At 38.5% G+C, this 12,832-nt stretch overlaps 1 pseudogene; it reads right to left on the bottom strand.

The window, feature by feature from the left end:
- Positions 1 to 3,544: 3,544 nt before the first annotated feature.
- LOC116588943 lies at positions 3,545 to 4,355 on the bottom strand (annotated as a pseudogene).
- Between the last annotated feature and the right edge of the window lie 8,477 nt (positions 4,356 to 12,832).

Raw genomic sequence — 12,832 nt, 5'->3', positions numbered from 1 at the left:
TTCATATAATTTGAACATTTGGCTGCAAATTGAGGCTGTAATGTTATAAACTATCATAGTTATTCATCATTTCAAAGATGAATTATTAAATGATATATAGAAAAATGTTTTCAGTGAATTATCAGTTTATTCCATTTGCCAAATACCCATTTAGGATCATAAACATGATTATACAGAGGAAAGAATTTCAAGAACTGCTCTCAGTGATTCTGATTATCTTTTTTTTTTAATTTAAACTTTATTTTTTCAGTGTTCCAAGATTCATTGTTTATGCATCACACCCAGTGCTCCATGCAGTGCATGCCCTCCTTAATACCCACCACCAGACTCACCTAACCCTCCACCCTCCTCCCCTCTAAATCCCTCCATTTGTTTCTCAGAGTCCACAGTTTCTCATGGTTTGTCTCCCCCCTCCCATTTCCCCCAATTTCCTTCTCCTCTCCTCCTAATGTCTTCCATGTTACTCCTTATGCTCCACAAGTGAGACTGTATGATAATTGACTCTCTATGCTTGACTTATTTCAGTCAGCATAATCTCTTCCAGTCCCATCCATGTTGACACAAAAGTTGGGTATTCATCCTTTCTGATGGAGGCATAATAATCCATTGTATATATGGATTGTATCTTCTTTATCCATTCGTCCATTGAAAGGCATCTTGGTTCTTTCCACAGTTTGGCCTCTGTGACCATTGCTTCTATGAACATTGGGGTACAGAGGGCCCTTCTTTTCACTACATCTGTATCTTTGGGGTAAATACCCAGTAGTGCAATTGCAGGATGATAGGGTAGCTCTATTTTTAATTTGTTATGGCACCAAGAACCATAAGATACCTAGGAATAAACCTAACCAAAGAGGTAAAGGATCTAAATTCAAGGAACTACAGAAAATTAATGAAAGAAATTGAAGACATAAAAAGGTGGAAAAACATTCCATGTTCTTGGATTGGAAGAACAAACATTGTTAAAATGTCTATACTTCCTAGAGCAATCTATACTTTCAATGCCATCCCAATCAAAATGCCACTGGCATTTTTCAAAGTGCTAGAACAAACAATACTAAAATTTGTGTGGAACCAGGAGAGACCCCGAATTGCTAAGGAAATGTTGAAAAAGAAAAACAAAACTGGAGGCATCACGTTGCCTGATTTCAAGCTTTACTACAAAGCTGTAATCACCAAGACAGCATGGTACTGGCACAAAAACAGACACATAGACCAGTGGAACAGAGTAGAGAGCCCAGATATGGACCCTCAACTTTATGGTCAAATAATCTTCAACAAAGCAGGAAAAAATATACAGTGGAAAAAGACAGTCTCTTTAATAAATGGTGCTGGGAAAATTGGACAGCTATGTGTAGAAGAATGAAACTCAACCATTCTCTTACACCATACACAAAGATAAACTCGAAATGGATAAAAGGTCTCAATATGAGGCAGGAATCTATCAAAATCCCGGAGGAGAGCATAGGCAGTAACCTCTTTGACATTGGCCACAGCAACATCTTTCAAGATATGTCTCCAAAGGCAAAGGAAACAAAAGCGAAAATGAACTTTTTGGAACTCATCAAGATCAAAAGCTTCTGCACAGCAAAGGAAACAGTCAACAAAACAAAGAGGCAACCCACAGAATGGGAGAAGATATTCGCAAATGACAGCACAAAGGGCTGATATCCAAGATCTATAAAGAACTCCTCAAACTCAACACTCAAAAAACAAATAATCACGTCAAAAAATGGGCAGAAGACATGATTCTGATTATCTTACAATAAAGTCACCACGATAGCAGTTTGTAAAGAAAATTACAAAAATTATTGCTTATTAAATAGGAATAATTTCATTTTTAATAAAATTTTAGTATAATGATGATGTCAAAGATGCCATGTGAAATTCTCCTTTAACATTATGCTGAAGTAATTGAGTGGGTATGTGATCCCATTTCAGAGCTGTTTCAAGTTCTAGATGTTTTAAGAAAAATGAATAGATTCTTTATATTATAAACATCCTATGTATGAATGTATCTTATAGTATAATCTCAGTGACACTTTACCTATTCTTAATTCTTCTGGCAAGGTTGCAAGATAGTTATTATTGTTTCATTTTACACATGAAGAAACTGAGGCTCAGACAGGTTGAATACTATCCAAGAGCCTGGTGCTAGTAGGGTCAGAGCTAAGATTTGAATCCTGGTCTGGCTGACCCCAGACTCATGTACTTTCCTATACCTGATGGTGGACAGAGCATTGTACTAAGATGATGAATGGTATAAGATTTATAAACTTCCTCCTTTCAAAAAAGGAATAAAGGCAATATAATATAATATAAAAATAAGATAATTAAAAATGAAAACAGAATAGGGACACCTGTGTGACTCATTGGTTGGGCATTGGACTCTTAGTTTTGGCTCAGGTCATGACCTCAGGGGCATGAGATGGAGCACCCTGTCAGTGTGATGTCTGCTTTTCCCTCTTCCTCTGCTCCCCCCCTCACCACAACCTGCTCTTATGCACAGGCTTTCTTATGCTCTCTGTCAAATAAATGAATGAAGAAATAAATAAATAAATAAATAAATAAATAAAATCTTAAAGAAAAAAAAAGAAAACAGAACAAATGATAGTTTACTTTAAGCGAGTCCTAAATTTAGCTATGAGTGTACTAGAAACGAGTTAAAGAGGAAGTCGAAGCACTTAGTTCTTTTTGTCTTAAAAAGTCAATGAATGAGCTCATTTGCAAGGACAACCTTTTTCCTTTCATGATCTGATGGAGGAATTTGTGAACTGAGTTCCTTATTAAGAAATGCTAGGTAATCAAACAGATATTGATTTAATCTTTAGTTTTGTAGAAATCCAATTAATTTCATGGAATCCTTGAAGCAGAACTGCATTTGAGATAGTAAATTATCATCATCATTTTTAATTTTTTATTTATTTTTAAAAAGACATGTTTGGGGGCACCTGGGTAGCTCAGTCATTAAGCATCTGCCCTCGGCTCAGATCATGATCCCAGGGCTCTGGGATTGAGCTCCACATTGGGCTCCCTGCTCAGTGGGAAGCCTGCTTCTCCCTCTTCCACTCCCCCTGCTTTGTGTTCCTGCTCTCTCTCTCTATCAAATAAATAAAATCTTAAAAAAAAAAAAAGACACATTTATTTAGCATCATGACTAGACCATTACATTTAACAATCAATAGCATGGGTGCAAGGAAGGAAGAAAGGAAAGAAAAAAGAAAGAAAGAAAGAAGAAAGGAAGGAAAGAAAAAAAAAAAAACAAACGACATTAAAGAGTTTTATTAGAATGCTTTATCCTTTCCACAGAACAGAAACTAGAATAAGTTGTTATACAATTAGTCACAAATCCAGTCCTTGAGTTTTTTTGCCCAAACACACAAGTATTGTCTAGAACATGTCTTCTTTGTAGCAGTGAAGCCCTGCCCCCAGTGTGCTTGGCTGAGTTCACAATCTGTCGTAACCTGTAGCTTCCCTGTCAGTTCTCTGAAAACCTTCAGCCACTGCCATAGCCATGTTGATTTCAAGGTCTGGCAAAGTATTATCATCCACCATCAAAGGGGCCAGAGCCTCTGCCTCCAAAATTTTTACCTTTCTTGGGTCCAAAATTTCCCCGTTTCATGGGTCCAGAATTTAAGACGCTCCCATCATTACCAAATCCATGATAGCCATCCCCACTGCCACCATATCCACCACCACCTTAGATGTCACCAAAGCCACCTCACTCACTGAAGTCTCCTCCATGACCAGAGTCGTCATTCCCTCCAAAACCACCTCCACAGGCACCACCAAAGTTCCCAGAGCCACTTTGGCCTCTTTGGCTGGATGAAGAACTAGCCCTTTCTTGCTTAGATAGGGCTGTCCTTGCTTCAGAGTTGTGGCCATTTAGAGTACAGTCAAATGTTACAAAAGCAAATCCTCTCTTCTTGCCACTGCCTCAGTCAGCCATGATTTCATTCACTTCAATTTTCCCATACTGTTCAAAATAATCTTAGATGATTTTCCTCAGTGTCTTCTTTCATGCCACCAACAAAAATCTTTTTCACAATTGAAGTGGGCACCAGACCAGGTCTTTGAGAATCTTCTGAGACAGCCCTTTTAGTTTTTACAACTCTGCCAACCACCTTGTGTGGCCTTGCATCAATGGCTTCATCCACCCCTCCACAGGCATGTGTGACAAACCCAAAGCCCCTGGGGCACTTGGTGTTTGTGTCCCTCATGACCACACAGTCTGTGAGTGTTCTCCATTGCTCAGAATGGCTTCTCAGACTCTCATCGGTTGTTTCAAAGCTCACACCTCTGATGAAGAGCTGCCACAGCTGTTCAGGCTCTTCGGGAGATTCTAATTTAGACATGCTGGCAGTGGGAGCGGGGACTTTAACAAGACTTCTCAGCGTCATCCATAGGCAGAAAGACTAAATTATCATCATTTTAAAAGATAGACTTTCATATATAGAAATATGATTGACGTGGATATTTATTACATAAGCCATTTTTATATGCTGAGAGATTAACATTAAATTAGAATTCCTTAAAGACATTCAGGCAAAGGCGGACAGTATGATGGGGATAGTGCCATTTGGTGATCTAATACTGGGATTGGCAAACTTTTCCTCTAAACGTCCAGGTAATAAATATTTTAAGCTTTGTGAGCTATGCAGTCTCTCCTACAACTATACAAGTGTGCTATTGTACAGGGAATGCAGCTGTAGAGAGTACATGAATGAGTGTGCGTATGTTCGAGTAAAACTTTATTTACAAAAACCGGTGGCAAAAACAAACAAACAAACAAAAAACCCCGGTGGCAGACCAAATTTCGTTTATGGGCCTTTGTTTGCTGATCCTCCCTCTCACATAATACAAGATTGAGCTTTAAGATTACGTCCCTTTAGGGGTGCCTGGGTGGCTCAGTGGGTTAAAGCCTCTGCCTTCAGCTCAGGTCATGATCCCAGGGTCCTGGGATCGAGCCCCATATTGGGCTCTCTGCTTAGCGGGGGGCCTGCTTCCTCCTTTCTCTCTCTGCCTACTTGTGATCTCTCTCTCTCTCTGTCAAATCAACAAATAAAATATTAAAAAAAAAAAAAAAGTTTATGTCCCTTTAGCATTCTGTCTCACACTATATCTCTAAATGAGCCTTGTGTCGCAAGTAGGTCAAAGAGGAATTATAAAACATGTATGCATATTCTCTATTATGGCTCCATGAAAGTTTGATTCTGTGACCAGACAGCAAGAACCAGAGTTTATGTTGTGAAGATGTGGGCTATGGCACACAGCTGGCCAGACTGTACCCCTCCCAAAAGAGTTTCAGCCATGGGAGCTAAGAGACATGGAAATCCAGCTAATTCTCTGCGGCATCCACCCAGGGGAAGGGGTGTCTTTTTCTAATTCTTCCATCTAGAGGAGGACTCTTTTTCTAATTTACCTACTGGGAGGGATGTATTTTTCTAATTCCTAAAATGGCGTATGGAGTATGTACTAACAGAGGCCCTGTGGAAACCTAAGAACCTGACTCATATCCTTCCCATTTTTGTGGGCTGCCACTTAAAAAACAATCTTTGCATGATTCTTTAATAAGAATTAATTTGAAGCCATAGGGTTTGGCGCCATAATCCAGGAATAAGACACATCAGGCCTGAAAAATATTAAGGGTAGCTGTTAACAATTGACTGTTGCAACCAGAGCATTGTGAAGTTGCATTTACTCTCTGATTTTGGTTTTAATAAATTGACATGGACTTTTAAAAATCCCAGCCCTCTAACATCTAGGAAAATTATGTAGTTTGCATAATGGGCCATTACTTCCAAGGGGATTAAATGCTGACTTAGGATATCAGACAGTGTGAAGAGTCTCAAATTGTCTATACTTGTTTTCCTGTGAGATACACCATTAAACTGTGATCAGTTGTGTAATCTTTGTCCTTAAAATTTGCTCCGTCTTCATACGACATCAATGAAACCTGTGTTGCAATTTGTTAAGAAAAATGCTGGCATCAACTTGTTTTGTTTACTTCATGGGGTTAGTTTTATTATTTTTATTATTAAAAAATCCTGATAGAAATTAAAACAACAGTGAAATATACAAAGGAAAAACTGAAGTCTCCCATGTTTTCTGGCCTTTGTTTAATGCTGAGAAAGAAGTGTCCCAAACCAGGGTTATTAAAAAAAAAAACATTCTTCTACATTTTCTTCTAGTATCATTTTGTTTTATTTTTGTGTTTAAATCTCCAAGGGGATTGGATTCTCTTGTAGGGCATGTTGTGAGGTAGGGATTTGGCTTTTCCATCTAAGTGAGTAACTAGTTTTCAACCATTGATTGACTACTCCATCATACATTAGTATACAGGAGAAATGTTTTATGTGTACTTCCATTGTGTCATACAGATTATGAAAAAGGTATTCATCTCAAGGGTGGAGCTTTAATTGAATCAATAAATTCTGCTTCATCAAGAACATTCATAAATGAAACTGTTGTTGTTTTTTTTTTTTTAAAGATTTTATTTATTTATTTTTCAGGGATAGAGGGAGAGAGAGAGAGAGCGAGCACAGGCAGACAGAGAGGCAGGCAGAGGCAAAGGGAGAAACAGGATCCCTGCCAAGCATGGAGCCCGATGTGGGACTCGATCCCAGGACGCAGGGCTCATGACCTGAGCCGAAGGCAGCCACTTAACCAACTGAGCCACCCAGGTGTCCCTGGTGTTTTTTTTTAAATTGAAAGTGCCTAATGGGAGTGAATACAATGATCATGCCCACAGCTTGATTTATATCAAGGTGCCAGCATTTGTACCGACCATTGTCTTTGTATCATCAGTGTAAATGTTAACATGGTGTCAAAGGAGAAAAAGCAGATAGTATTTTAGTATTATTATGAAAATAATTTTGATCTTGCACACCTTCCCAAAAGGGACTCAAGGACCACTGCCATAGTCTACAACTTCTATAAGAATAAGAATTCTGTCCCTCTTTTGGAACAATTTCAGAAGAATACATATTAATTCTTATTTAAATGTTTTCTAGAATTCCCCTGGGAAGCCATCTGGCCCTGGGCTCTTGTTTGTTGGAAGATGTTTGATGACTGCTTCAATTTCCTTGTTGGTTATGGGTCTGTTCAGGTTTTCTATTTCCTCCTGGTTCAGTTTTGGTAGTTTATACATCTCTAGGAATGCATCCAGATTGTCCAATTTGTTGGCATATGTCTGTTCATAATATGTTCTTATAATTATTTGCATTTCTTTGGTCTTGGTTGTGATCTCTCCTCTTTCATTCATTTTATTTACTTGGGTCCTTTCTTTTTCCTTTTTGACAAGTCTGGCCAGGGGTTTATCAATCTTATTAAGTCTTTCAAAGAACAAGCTCCTAATTCATTGATCTGTTCTACTGTTCTTTTGGTTTCTATTTCATTGATTTCTGCTCTGATCTTATTATTTCTTTTCTGCTGGGTTTAGGCATAGTACTATAAGTCCTAGCCTCAGTAGTCAGACAACAAAAAGAAATAAAAAGCACCCAAACTGGCAAAGAAGTCAAACTCTCACTCTACATATGATATGGTACTTTATGTGGAAAACCCAAAAGACTTCACCCCAAAACTGCCATAACTCATACAGGAATTCAGTAAAGTAGCAGGATATAAAATCAATGCATAAAAATCAGTTGCATCTCTATACACCAACAAGACAGAAGAAAGAGAAATTAAGGAGTCAATCCCATTTACAACTACACCCAAAACTATAAGATACTTAGGAATAAATCCAGTCAAAAAGGCAAAAAATCTGTACTCAGAAAACTATAGAATACTCATGAAAGAAACTGAGGAAGACACAAAGAAGTGGAAAAATGTTCCATGCTCATGAATTGGAGGAGCAAATATTGTGAAAATGTCTATGCTACCTAGAACAATCTACACATTTAATGTAATCCCTATCAAAATATCATCAATTTTCCTCAAAGAAATAGAACCAATAATCCTAAAATTTGTATGGAACCAGAAAAAAACCTGAATATCCAGAAGAATGTTGAAAAAGAAAAGCAAAGCTGGTGGCATCACAATTCCGGACTTTAAGCTCTATTACAAAGCTGTAAGTATCAAGATAGTATGGTACTGGCACAAAAACAGACACATAGATCAATGGAACTGAATAGAGAGCCCAGAAATGGACCCTCAACTATTCAGTCAACTAATCTTCAACAGAGCAGGAAAGAATGTCCAATGGAAAAAAGATAGTGTCTTCAACAAATGGTGTTGGGAAAATTGGGATGCCACATGCAGAAGAATGAAACTGGACCAATTTCCTTACACCACATACAAAAATAGACTCAAAACGGGTGAAAGACCTAAATGTGAGACAAGAATCCATCAAAATCCTTGAGGAGAACACAGGTAACAACCTCAGCTGCAGCAACTTCTTCCTGGGCACATCACCAAAAGCAAAGAAAGCAAGGGCAAAAATGATCTGTTGGGACTTCATCAAGATAAAAAGCTTTTGCACAGCAAAGGAAACAGGCAACAAAACCAAAAGACAACCGACAGAATGGGGGATGATATTTGCAAATGACATATCAGATAAACGGCTAGTATCCAAAATCCATAAAGAACTTACCAAACTCAACACCCAAAGAATAAATAGTCCAGTCAAGAAATGGGCAGAAGACATGAACAGACATTTCTGCAAAGAAGACATCCAGATAGCCAACAGACCCACGAAAAAGTGCTCAACATCACTTGGCATCAGGGAAATACAAATCAAAATCACAATGAGGGACGCCTGGGTGGCTCAGTTGGTTAAGCAGCTGCCTTCTTCTCAGGTCATGGTCCCAGCGTCCAGGGATTGAGTCCCACATAGGGCTCCTTGCTCAGCAGGTAGCCTGCTTCTCTCTCTGCCTCTGCCTGCCATTCTGTCTGCCTGTGCTCGCTCTCCCCCCCGCCCCCGATAAATAAATAAAATCTTAAAAAAAAAAATCACAATGACACACCACCTCACACCAGTCAGAATGGCTAAAATTAACAAGTCAGGAAATGGCTGATTTTAGCAAGGATACAGAGAAGGGGAGCACTTCTACATTGTTGGTGGGAATGCAAGCTGGTGCAGCCACTCTGGAAACAGTATGCCAGTTCCTCAAAAAGTTAAAAATAGAGGTATCCTATGACCCAGCAATTGCACTACTGGAATTTACCACAAAGATACAAATGTAGTGATCCAAAGGGGCAAGTGCACCCCAGTGTTTATAGGGTACCCCACTATAGCCCAACTATGGAAAGAGCCTAGATGTTCATCTACAGATGAGTGGATAAAGAAGATGAGTATATATACAATGGAATATTATGCAGCCATCAAAAAATTGGAATCTTGCCATTTGCAACAATGTGGATGGAAGTAGAGGGTATTATGTTAGCAAAATAAGTCAATCAGAGAAAGACAATTATCATATGATCTCACTGATATATGGGATTTGAGAAACAAGGCAGAGGATCATAGGGGAAGAGAAGAAAAAATAAAATGACAAAATCAGAGAGGGAGACAAATCATAAGAGACTCTTAATCTCAGGAAACAAACTGAGGGTCACTGCAGGGTGGGGTGGGAGGGATGGGTAGGCTGGGTGACAGACACTGGGGAGGGTATGTGCTATGGCGAGCACTGTCAGCTGTGTAAGACTGATGGATCACAGACCCATACCCTGAAAAAAATAATACATTATATGTTAATTAAAAATTAAAAAAAAAAAAAAAGAATTCTGTCCATCTTGCTAGTCATTGTATCTCCAGTGCCTAGAAACCAGTAGGACAGTTAGTATTTATTGAATAAATGCTTATTACTATCTGTATCAATTAGCTTTCACTGTAAGTTATGTATAATAACTACAAAATATTTACCACAAAATCTCAGTGGCATTAGAACAATAAGCATTTTCTACTCCTGCATGTGTTGGTTGCCTATGGTTCTGCTGATCTTGGCTGGGCTCATCTGGGCAATTCGGCTTCCCCCCTCTGGTCTATGTGTCTGCTGGACTGGCCCTGTGCTTTATGCCTCTCATCCTCCTTGGTCAGTGAGCTAGTTAGGGCCTATTTCTGAGACACAGATAAAAACCTGAAATGCACTGGGTCTCTGAAACCTCAGAAGAGGTACACTGTCACTTTTTCCTGTATATTTTTGCCTAGACAAGTCATATGGCCAACTCCAGGGACAAGGAAGTTATACTTTGCCCATAAAGTCCTGGCAAAAATGTGGATGCAGAGAGATAGGATGGAAAAACTGATACCAAACTACAAATAGGGAGACCAGCTCACCCCAGTTTGCCTGGGATTTTTGGGATTTACCAATGAAAGTCCCATATCCCAAGAACTCCTCAGTCCCTGAAAAACTGGGACAACTGGTTACCCTAATCATTGCCCAGCATATTTCAAGCTGTAAACAGATTGAATTTCATATGATATGGGAGCTGGTCCCATTTAAAATTTTCCCCTTTCTCAAGCACTGTAACTTTAGTTGAGAATATTTAGTAGAAAACACCTGGTTATAAAGGGGGGAGAATAAATGTTTCATAATCATTTTAACCATCCCCTAAAGAAGACATACTCTGTGTGTACAGAATCATCAGGTCACACATTCATATAGGGCATTTTACTCGAACACATTTTCAAACCATATACAAAGAAATTTCAATTTTAAATGTATACATACTATATCATTTATATGTGATAAACCATGGTAGCAATATCTTACATTTTGCAAATATCTTTTAACATTTTCTTCAATTCAGTTCATTTTTATATCCTTAATCATAAAACTATAAAAACAAGATGATATTGTTACTGACACCATGTAATTATGTAACAGGTCATTGGGCAAGAAAGAGCACATTTAAAGGAGTGATGTAAGCAAAGGATATTTTGGGGGGTATTAATGACCTTGGGTATCGAAGCTGAGAGACTGAAACAAATTTATGGGGTTACACTGCATCTTTAGCAGTTAACACGCAAGAGGGAAGTAATAAATCAGCTGAATCGTTGTAAGAAAATTGAATATTGTGTAGAGAGATTAACAGAACTATGCAGAAATTGAAAGACATATATGCCTGTTGCTGGGAATGGTAATGAGAATATCGGAAATGAATGGTTCTGCATTGTCCTTGAAATATCATTACCTGTTATTCATAAAGGCCCGTTCCCATTTGTATTTTTCCTTAATATAATTCATGTGTTTGCATCCTTGTTTGGTGAAATTGTTTGAAATATGTCAGAAATCTTCTCTAATTCCAGTTGAAAATAACAATGTTCCAGGAGCTCAAAAGAAACTTTAAAAAATCACTGGTGCTTAAAAATATTCCCTTTTAAAAACGTAATATTGGAAACCAATGAATCCACTCTTGCTCTCAAATGAAGATGAATGTTTGTTAAAAGGATTGACTACCACTACAAAAAAGACATCGATGAAAATGTATTAAAAATGAAATAACAATTAAATATACATTATATGTTGGGAGTATTTTCATTCACTATCATGCCTACCACAAGTGAATAAATATTTAATGCAGAAGAATAAAACCTTATACTTTAGTGCAGCAAAGATCTCGGTATAATGAAGTCAGCTACCAATGTCCCATTTATTTGGAGCAACTTGAATTCAGCAAAATCTGAGGCCAGCAAAAATGTGTGGATGGTTATAACATTTATCATTGCCACAGCCCTTAAAAGTTGGTTGAATCACCCTGATTTGTCAGAAGAAACAGGCTCAGAATGGCTAGTGGTTAAGCAACACACAGCTTGTAGGTACCAGTGTTGAAATTGACACCATAATCTCCTAGCTCCTAATCCATTGTTCCTGCATCTGTATCTCCCTAGGCCCCAGATGGTGCCAAAAATATCCCTCTCTTAAAAGCTTTCCCTGATGTCTCTCTGTCATGTACTTCCCTTGCTTTTGTCTTTTCAGTATTCACCTGGTGAGAAACTTTTCCCCATCCCATGTAGTTCTGCTGGGGTTGGGAACGACAGTGCCTGCCTCCTGAAGCATACACACCCCCATACTTCTTTTCTCCTTCATGCAAGGTTGTGCTATCCCTGGATTGGGCCACTCTTTATACCTGTTATTTTTCCATGAATTCATCCTTTCCATGGATTTTCCAAACTGGGACAAGACAGCTTAATCAACCAAACTCTCTGTTGCTCTGTCTCTGTCTCCCTTCTCTCTGTGTCTGTCGTTCTCTCTCAATAAACTAGAAGCAGTTAGTCCTTTCAATATCAGTTGTCATTTTTCCACTCCACCTCCCAAACTCCCAACAGTCACAGCCACTAGAGAGAGCATATTTGCATCAAAAGAATCAGCCCAATACACAAAAGATGAAGAGAAGCAAAGATGAGAGGTGAATGGGAGAGAGTGAGAGAATCCAGAGGGCTCTCTGGAGGGCTGTGGATCTAGCCCTGATGTACCTTCAGTTGAGAGGAGCTACTAAACCTTCTCCTTAGTTAAGCTAGTTTGAGTTAGGGTTCTATAATTTTCAACTAAAAGGCTCTGCACCTCTCTCTACTGTGGTCTTATAGCACCTACTGCTTGTCTTTATTATGTATATATACATATGTGCACACTCCTCCCCAGTAAACTGAGAAGTCATCTAGGATAGACACTGTGCCTCATTGATTTTGTATTCCCAGCCCACGTGTAGGGTCTAAACAATGTGCTCATTCATTATTAAAACCTAGTCAAACAAATGAACAAGAAACAGATAAACACTCCAATAAAATATGGTCAATGACATGTTCAGGTATATCATAGAAGAGTGCTGAAAAAATTCTCCACCTAACTTGTACCCAAGAAGTACAATTTCAAACCACAGAAGTATCATT

The sequence above is a fragment of the Mustela erminea genome, chromosome 1 (genome assembly GCF_009829155.1).
Source record: "Mustela erminea isolate mMusErm1 chromosome 1, mMusErm1.Pri, whole genome shotgun sequence".
NCBI classification, from domain to species: domain Eukaryota; kingdom Metazoa; phylum Chordata; class Mammalia; order Carnivora; family Mustelidae; genus Mustela; species Mustela erminea.
This window is presented reverse-complemented; position numbering and strand designations above follow the sequence as displayed.